The sequence below is a fragment of the Oratosquilla oratoria genome, chromosome 26 (genome assembly GCF_046742065.1).
Source record: "Oratosquilla oratoria isolate Oo_2021 chromosome 26, ASM4674206v1, whole genome shotgun sequence".
Taxonomy (NCBI): domain Eukaryota; kingdom Metazoa; phylum Arthropoda; class Malacostraca; order Stomatopoda; family Squillidae; genus Oratosquilla; species Oratosquilla oratoria.
In genome coordinates, this window is record NC_134802.1 from 51,496,643 (window position 1) to 51,505,853 (window position 9,211).

The window sequence follows — 9,211 nt, forward strand, 5'->3', positions numbered from 1 at the left end:
GGACATAATATCAAATAGCTACGAAGAGAGAATCAGAATATATTCGCGCAAACGTAGTTGGCAAGTTGACGACTATTCCTTCAGATTACTCACTTTTGGCCACACTTTTGGCCAAAGTCACTTACTTTTGGCCACACTTTTGGCCAAAGTCACTTTTGGCCACACTTTTGGCCAAAGTCACTTTTGGCCACACTTTTGGACAAAGTCACTTACTTTTGGCCACACTTTTGGCCAAAGTCATTTACTTTTGGCCAAAGCCATCGGAGAGCTTTATTCGCTTCTGGTGACGTCCCCCCCCCCACCCGCCCACCCGCCCACGCCCACGGATGAATGAAATCGTCTACCGTGCAAAGGGAATAGAACCTTCCCAGGAGGCTTCCGATTCCCCCCCCCTTCCTAGCCCTCCTCCTCCTCCTCCTCCTCCTCCTCCTCCTCCTCCTCCTCCTCCTCCCCCTCCTCCTCCTCCGTTTCCCTATGCCTCCATTTCCCTTTATTGAAGAGGAAGATTTTATCGTGAGATGATGTTTTTTTTTCTCCCTGTTCCTCCTCTTCTTCTTCCTCCTCTTCCTCCTCTTCCTCTTCCTTTTCCTCCTTCTCTTCCTCCTTCTCCCCTTCCTCTTCCTTCATCTCTTCATTTTCTACCTCTTCCTCCTCCTTTTCCTTTTCCTCCTCTTCCTCTTCCTTTTCCTCCTCTTCCTCTTCCTCTTCCTCCTTCTCCTCCTCCTCCTCCTCTTCTTCCTTGTGAATCAGCCTTGGCCGTGGCGACCGGAAACGAGGTAGAGTAATTCAACAGAAAACGGGGTTTTGGGCACAATGGTGACAGTAACGGAAGACGTGTGTGCCTCCTTTTATTTATTTATCTATGTATTTACCTATTTATTTATTTTTAATTTTCTATTTATTTATCTTTATTTTATTAATTTATTTTTCATTTTTTATTAATTTATTTTATTTTCTATTATTATTTCATTTTTTATTTAAATTTTTATTTGTTTATTTTACTTATTTGTTTATTTTTTGTTTTATTTTTTATTTATCTATTTATTTTTTTTTCTAAGAATAAGAAGACAAAAATATAAAGAAATATGAGAAATAAGTGTACGTCATACACACAGCTCAAACACCCGCTTCCTCTCCTCAATTTTCTAAATAAATAGTGTTCCCACCCCACCCCCACCCCCACGCCGTCTGATAAAGAAAATTTGTTGATATTAGAAGAAAAAAAAAATATTGAGGTTATTCGTCTTTCCTCTTCGGAGAGAGGTGGATGCAAATCGGCTGACGACAGATCGAGTACACGACATGAATCACAAAACAAAATCAAACGAATCTTAAAGTCAAAATCTTAAAAATTGTTTAGCTACAGATAGAATATCCTTAAGCTGAATAAAAATCGCCTGGCGGCAGCTAGAATATATTTTCAAAACTGAGCGGAAAAGTTTTATTCTTTTCGAGATTATGAACTCGAGAGGTTCTTCGTGTGTGTCTTTTATTTTATTTTATTTTTATTTTGTTTTATTTTATTTTATTTTATTTTATTTTATTTTTGTTTTTATATTTTTTTTATTGTATTTTATTTTATTTTATTTCCTTTTATTTTATTTCATATTATTTTATTTTATTTTATTTTATTTTATTTTATTTTATCTTTAGCCTCACTTGAAGAGGATCGCCTAGGAACAGCTTAGGAATGAACATCTCCATTCTAATTTCTAATTGGTTAGGTTAGGTTAGGTCAGATGGAGAAGGAGAAACGGATTGGGGTATGGTCCTACGAATGAAAGAAAATCGAAAAAATCCTGACGAATCATGTAACAAGTAATCTGAAACTAAGTAAAAATCCTCCTTTCTTGAGCCTGTTTGGAGAAAAGCTGGGTAAGCTTCCTCGTCGGAATTAGATCGCCTGACTACTGTCCTAAAAATCTGTACAGTTCCTCCCTACGTCGTTCATAGGTTAATCTACAGAATATTCAACCCTTACAACACACAAACCTGAATCAAATCGGACACCCAGACAAAAAAATACAAAATTTTTGCTGCCAATCAAAAGGTTAATGACAGTCGTCTTTTTTTTTTCGAAATTAGTATATTTTGGCAGCGCGTCCGACTCCAACCCAAAACGAAAATAAAGCTTTCGGTCGAATGACCTCGACAATGAAAATGGTGTGGAGTCCATTTCAGGAATAAAACCCAACTGAAAGGTCACCACCGGCATGCGGAAATGAGGGTAAAAGTAGCTGAATTAAAGTGAAATGAGAAAATGACGCAAAGCGTGGAAGGCGTAGATTGCATAGAATTAAAAAAGATAAAGACGTTGGGTTTCCTCTCCCGCTCTTAGCTGTTCAATCCACGTAAACAAAACAAATGAAGGTCAACAAATGAACACAAAACGTACCTCAGCGACTCTCCTTTGTTTTTTTGTTTTTGTTTTTTGTTTTCCGTTTGGTCCTCGAATTCCGTTGTACTCTTTGATTCTTTGATCCCTTTCTCAAACTCTTCACTTCATCCGAGCCACCAGACATCCGTTGTTCTCATCCAGCCGTCACCAGGAGCTTCTTGCTTCCACTTCTCAGCTCCCTTTCCACACCACATCTTGTGCTGAGCTCTCTCTTCCACCTCTGCTGCCCCACTGCATTCGCAACCTAGATTCTAACTCTTCCACAGCTTCTCTCTCCCCCGCCCGAACCCCTTCCTGCTCTTTATCTGAAGCAAAAACCCCCCCAGCCCCACCCCCACCCTCGACCCCACTTTGGTCAAGGTTAGATCCACCTCTGCTACCGCTCTTCTTCACACCCATCCACGCACGTCTCCAAGACATAAATTATGGCAGGATGTTATTTATACTTGGAGGAATTCGAAACCCTTTGGCGCAACGACTGTCGTCTGTACGGTATACAAAACCAGACAGCTTCTGCCATTTTCTATCCAGAGTTGTTACGGAAGTCTTAAAAAAGTTTGAAAGATAAATAAACGCCGCGTATGTGCATATGTGTTACAACAAATAAATAACATTACAGTAAACCTTGTAAGCTTAAAGAACGCTCATAAAGGCACCAAGAAATGCGCACTTGATCTTTTACGTTCGATTCGTTCAACAAAAATACAAAAACACCCACATAGAAAGCGCACTTATATATCAAAATCAGGATAACACAAAAAAAAAAAATTGTAAACATTGATGCCCTTGAAGGAATTTTTTTTCTTTCAAGAATTGGTTTCCCTGTCGCGTTTCACAAATAAATTTATCTTCACTTTTATCTGAGATCTGCTTCATGATGCTGCCTGTGTGTGTGAATTTGTTGATAGAGTCACACTACCTCTGTGCTGTTCTTCCTCCTTCCTCCTGTTGAACCTCTTGAAAGAAAATGGTGCAAAGGGGTTGGCCTGGGGGGGGGAGGGGGGAGAGGAGACGGGGGGAGGGAGGGTGGGGAGGAGACGGGGGGAGGGGAGGGGAGGGGAGGCTGGGGTAAGGAGGCTGTGGAGGGAGGGAGAGGAAGGGTAGGGAACATGGTCCCTCTAGTCTAGCTCCTGGATCGTTATCCGAATTTCTGCGTAATTTTCTTATTTTTATTTAAATATAACTTGCCAGACTGCTATATTAATTTTATATCTGCATAAGCAAGGACCGAAATATACCTACTGGCTTCGTAATGGGCTGCCAGAAGGAAACTTGGCTTCGACCCCATCTTGGACCCCCTATTTATGGGAATCTGTTTACGCCACCAAACATCAAGTCTGTAAAATCTATCTTAAGATCCAACCAATTGAAAAAAAAAAAGATATGGACGAATAAACATCAAGTAAATAGGAGGTTGGGGGAATATGTATTTCTGTATTTGTTCTTCATCTGCGACACAGTCAATCTGAGTCGATATAAATTTGGTCTTCTTCCGAACCAGTTGGCATTTTCCCGCCAGATGCTTCTTTCATCTCCAAGGCACCAGCTAGGTAGCCAAGGTGGGTTACTCACAAAATATGAGTTGCAGATGTATATGGTTCTCAAAGAAGAACCCTATGACTGTATGTCTCCTCACGGTCGGGGTTCGAATCCCGCCCAGGACTGAAATCATTTCAGTATCACTGCGCTGCGGGTTGTTACTCAAATTCTCGTGGGCGGGGAGTTGGGTCTGTGTGTGCGTGTGAGGTCACAGCATTACCCATAGATCGGTTATCTATGAGCTCTGAGCTCTCTTCCGGGAGGGAAGTAGCTGTCGATCACGAGCCCAACACGTGATCCAAGACTATGGTGAATCATACTGTTGCTGTGGCCCCACAGGAAGCGGATGAAATCGTCAATGTTGTACTCTGGCCCTTGTCGCTGCGTCCACAGCACACGTGATTTGGTATGGTCATATCACTAACACGTCGTCCGCGTACCGGTACCACAGGAGAGACTATCGTGTCGTTTTCGAAATCTAGATCATCACCAAAATCCGAGGTTATCCCTGCACAGCGCGGCGAATAGAGGATGAGCCACTGGGTTCTGCCCGAGACATCAGAAGCCCGGAAATCCTACAGCAATAATTCGACCACATCAGGGAAGCATTCATTAGGTTAGAATACCCCAGTGACCTCCTCCTCTTCCCCCTCCTCCTCTTCCCCCTCCTCCTCTTTCTCCTCCTCTTCCTCCTCCTCCTCCTCCTCCTCTTCCTCCTCCATCTACAGAACAACGCCCGCGAATTGGTCGGGAAGGACCGCAGACACAGAAAGGACACTAGATACGCCACCCTGCCCCCACGGGATTTCCGTCCACAGAGTGGCGTACTCCGTCTCATGTGGACCATGCCACAGGGTCTACACGGCCGAAGCAGGTAGAGGATGAGAGACAAGGCTGAGGAAATCCAAAGCGCGGACTTCAGACACCAGGGTGTGGCCAGTACGATGGTAGCTCATGCGGACAACAAAGAACACCTGCCAGACTAGGTAGGGTCTGGTATACCGACCCGAGGCATGAACAAGAACACAAGGAAACTCTCGAAGACTGTATTTATCCAGACAACTAAAACATGAACCAGAGATGCGGAGGTGTGATGTGGGCACCACAGGAGACGGGTCTGATTATCCGAGGCGCAACACGAGGACAAGTCACCACAAACAGAGGATCTCGTAGTCCTGCAATTCAGACAGATGCACCAAGTAGCCAATGGCGAGACAGCAACCCATAGGGAATGGATGCATCTCCCAATCGTGTGGCAGGACCGATTACGAGGGGGAGGAGCCAGAGATCAGATACTGTCACTTGGCGAAGTCAACGACTGGCGAACCACCACCAGCAGATCATTATGCAGTAGTTTTTTTTTCTCATATTACATCGTCTTATTTCAGTTTACCTCGCATGAAAAAGTCCGTGTTTCTGTTTCTTTCTTACAACTATGTCTCCGACAACTTTCGCATCTTTCGATGAATACAGATGCAAGCCTTGGTGTCATGAGCCACGGCACAGGTCCTGATAAATATTCCTTGAAACGTTCGGTGTCAAGAACCCCATTTTATGCATTACTGTCATTTGATTTTCCTACAGACTTCTCTTCCCTTTCCACAAAAACTGATCCCGAGCGATTGAGTGGGCTGTCTTAGGTAGTCCATAGACCATACAGGAACACAAACTCTTGAGAACGGTATGAGGTCGAAACGGGTCGAGATATGTAGTGCATAATTCTCATCCTCATTAACAGAGGCCCCCTTTTTTCAAGAATCCCATGCTTTCCTCCCCCACCTCCTCGTCTTCCCTACAAACTTCCTTCACATAGAAACGTTAAAAAGATCTATCAAGACACAAAATTATGCAAAATAAAAACCTTTACGATCCATTCAGAACCTGTAATGAGAAAACAAATCACCTGGCACAGGTACCGGTATATATATAGATATATATATATATATATATATATATATATATATGTATATATATATATATATATATATATATATATATATATATATATATATATATATATATATATATATATATATATTTATTTATTTTTTTGTTTTTTTTTTTTTTTTTTTGTTTTTTTTTTTTTGCATCCGACCTAGATATGGATCAAAAGGTCTCCTGTCGGCATGCTCCGCCTTTGTAAATCCTTTGTAAAGACTTAGCATTCTTCTCGGTCCTCTTGATTCAGGATCACCGGTTTCCTGGTATGGTGTTCACACCCAAGACCCGTTCCTCATTTCATTTTATTTTGACCAAATCTCCGCCCGCTCCCTCTCCCAGTCACCTCATCATCCGTGTAGCCTACAAAGGATCTCCCTTGCGACCAGCGATCGATGCCTACAAAGGATTACAAAGGAGAAGCATGCCGACAGGAGACCTTTTGGTCCATAACTAGGTCGGATGCGAAAAAGATATATAAATGATAAATAAACAAATAAATGAATAGATAGATAAATAAATAAAGATTATGATAACATAAATAATAATAAAATAAATAAATGCATAGGTATAGTCAAATAATAAATTAGCAGGTAAATAGTAAATAATAATAAATGGACAGATAAACAATAATAATTGAAAACCAAGCACCTGCTGGTGGAAGTTCTGTATGATGGACATCAGAGAGAAACATGTCCCCTCCCTTCATCATCTGAGGATGCAACCCTGGGGGGCTGGCACTCTGGACCAAGCCCAAGATCTTTCTCATTCAAAATGGCGATCGCTCCTATTTTCATCTTCATCCTCATCCTCCTTCTCCTTCCTCCTCCTCTTCCTCCTTCTCCTTCCTCCTTCTCTTCCTCCTTCTCCTTCCTCCTCCTCTTCCTCCTTTTCCTCTTACTCCCCCTTCTTTTCTCCTCCTCCTCCTTTTCCTGTTTCTCCTCCTTCTTCTTCCCCTCCTCCTCCTATTCCTTCTTCTCCTTCCCCTCCTCCTACTACTCCTCTTCCTCCTTCTCCTCCTTCCTTTCCTTCTACTCTTCTTTACCCTTTCCCCTCATCTTCCTTCTCCTTCTCCTCCTTCTCCTCTTCCTTTTCCTTTCACTCCTCCTTCTTCTTCCTTCTTCTTCCCCTCCTCTTCCTACTCCTTCCCGTCCTCCAACTCCTCTACCTCCTTCTCCTCTTCCTTTTCCTCTTATTTCTCTTTCTTCTCCTCCTACTCCCTCTTATTCTTCTTCTCCAACTCCTCTACTTCCTTTTACTTCTCCTTCTTCTTCCCCTCCTCCTCCTACTCCATACCCTCCTCCTCCTTCCCCTCCTCCTCCTAATCCTTTCCTTCCTCAAATCCCTCTACCTCCTTTTACTTCTCCTTCTTCTTCCCCTCCTCCTCCTCCTTCTCCTCCTCCTCCTCCTCCTCCTTTTCCCCTCCTCCTCCTAATCCTTTTCTTCCTCCAAACCCTCTACCTCCTTTTACTTCTCCTTCTTCTTCCCCTCCTCCTCCTCCTTCCCCTCCTCCTCCTAATCCTCTTCCTCCTCCTAATCATCATCATCCTCCTCCTTCCCCTCCTCCTCATAATCCTTTCCTTCTTTCTTTTCCCCCTCTACCTCCTTTTACTTCTCCTTCTTCTTTCCCTCCTCCTCCTCCTCCTCCCTCTCCTCCTCCTCCTCCTCCTCTTCCTTTTCCACTCCTCCTCTTAGCCGGTGCCATAGAAATAGACCCACATTGACACAACACAGACGAAGAATCATCCGAGAAGGAGTCTGCGGAAGAGTCTGCGGAAGAGTCTGAGGACAATTCCTGGATACTGCAATGGAACTGAACGTCCCCATTCAGTGAAACTGAGTCGAGGACTATCATCATCCCTCGTCTATTCCGGTGATCCACGAACTCGCGATCTCCTCATGCGCCATCGGCCTCTGAAGGAGTCTTGTCGCTAAGAGTCTGCCGAAGGGATAACCGGTGTCACGTCCTGTCGTCTTGTCTCCTCTTTAACGACGTCTGATTCAGAGACTTATTTTCGTCACTGGACTCCAAGAAGTATTTTTAACTCGCATCCGTTGACGTCTACATACATACATACAGTCCTCCTCGAACTGACGACAGCACAACGCCTTTCATCGATGTCAGAAAAGAAGGACTCTGAGACCGTCAAGGGACAATCCACCACCCCATCACAGATACTATGGACATGAGTTCACACGGCTCGCATGCAATTGTATCTATGTCCATGCAAACATGCATGTTCATAAATGAACACTATGCTTACACACACACACACACACACACACGACTCGATGGCGCAATAGTAGAGTTCCCGACCGCCACTACGGCGGTCCGGGTTCGAATCACGCCCAGGGCTGAAATAATTTCAGTATCGCTGCGCTGCGAGTCGATACTCCAATTCTCGTGGGCGGGGAGTTGGGTGGGTGTGTGCGTGTAAGGTCACAGCATTACCCATAGATCGGTCATATATGAGCTCTGAGCTCTCTTTCGGGTAGGTAAAAAAACTATCGATCACGAGTCCAACACGTGATCCAAGACCATGGTGAATGGTGAATCATACAGCTCCAGGAAACTGCCTAGTGTAGGCCTTATGGTCTCTTGCAGTTTTCTTCATTCTTATGTTTTTATGTTCTCTTCTGTGTTCTCTCTGGTTGTTGTTCATTCAAATTCTAAGCTCTCCTGTGAAAGGATAATTGTGGTCTATCACGAGTCAAGCACGTGATCAGAGACCACGGGATATCTCATACACACATGTACACAAGCATAAACACACACACACACACACACACACACACACGCATACACACACACACACACACACACACACACATATACTCGTGGCGTAGTTGGAAGATGTCTCGGCTGCCACTACGGCGGTCCGGGTTCGAATCCCGCCCAGGGCTGAAATAATTTCAGTATATCTGCCCTGCGGGTTGTTACTCCAACTCTCGTGGGCGGGGAGTTGGGTGTGTGTGTGTGTATGTGTGTGTAAGGTCACAGCATTACCCATAGATCGGTCATATGAACTCTGAGCTCTTTTCCGGGAGGGAAATGACTGTCGATCATGAGTCCAACACGTGATCCAAGATCATATATACATGCACAAACACACACATATACACAAACACATACACACACACAAACACAAATGCACACCCACACACACAGGAAACAGAAAAATACTTAATAATAAGTAATAAAATAGATAAATTTATTTGGCAAAGAATCAATATACATAAAGTGCAGATATAATGACAAGGACGTATAGTTCGAAATAATAATTGCAAATTGTCGAGGAGAACACAAAAAAGACACGTGTGAAAAATGTAACAATC

The 9,211-nt window shown here is 43.5% G+C and overlaps 1 protein-coding gene across 1 annotated transcript in view; it reads right to left on the bottom strand.

The window, feature by feature from the left end:
• LOC143039566 (uncharacterized) overlaps positions 1–2,637 on the bottom strand; it is a 40,713-nt gene extending 38,076 nt beyond the window's left edge. Inside the window, exon 1 of the mRNA XM_076209777.1 lies at positions 2,396–2,637. The gene's annotated coding sequence lies outside the window, so the exon portion shown is untranslated. The remainder of the gene's footprint in view (positions 1–2,395) is intronic.
• Positions 2,638–9,211: the final 6,574 nt, after the last annotated feature.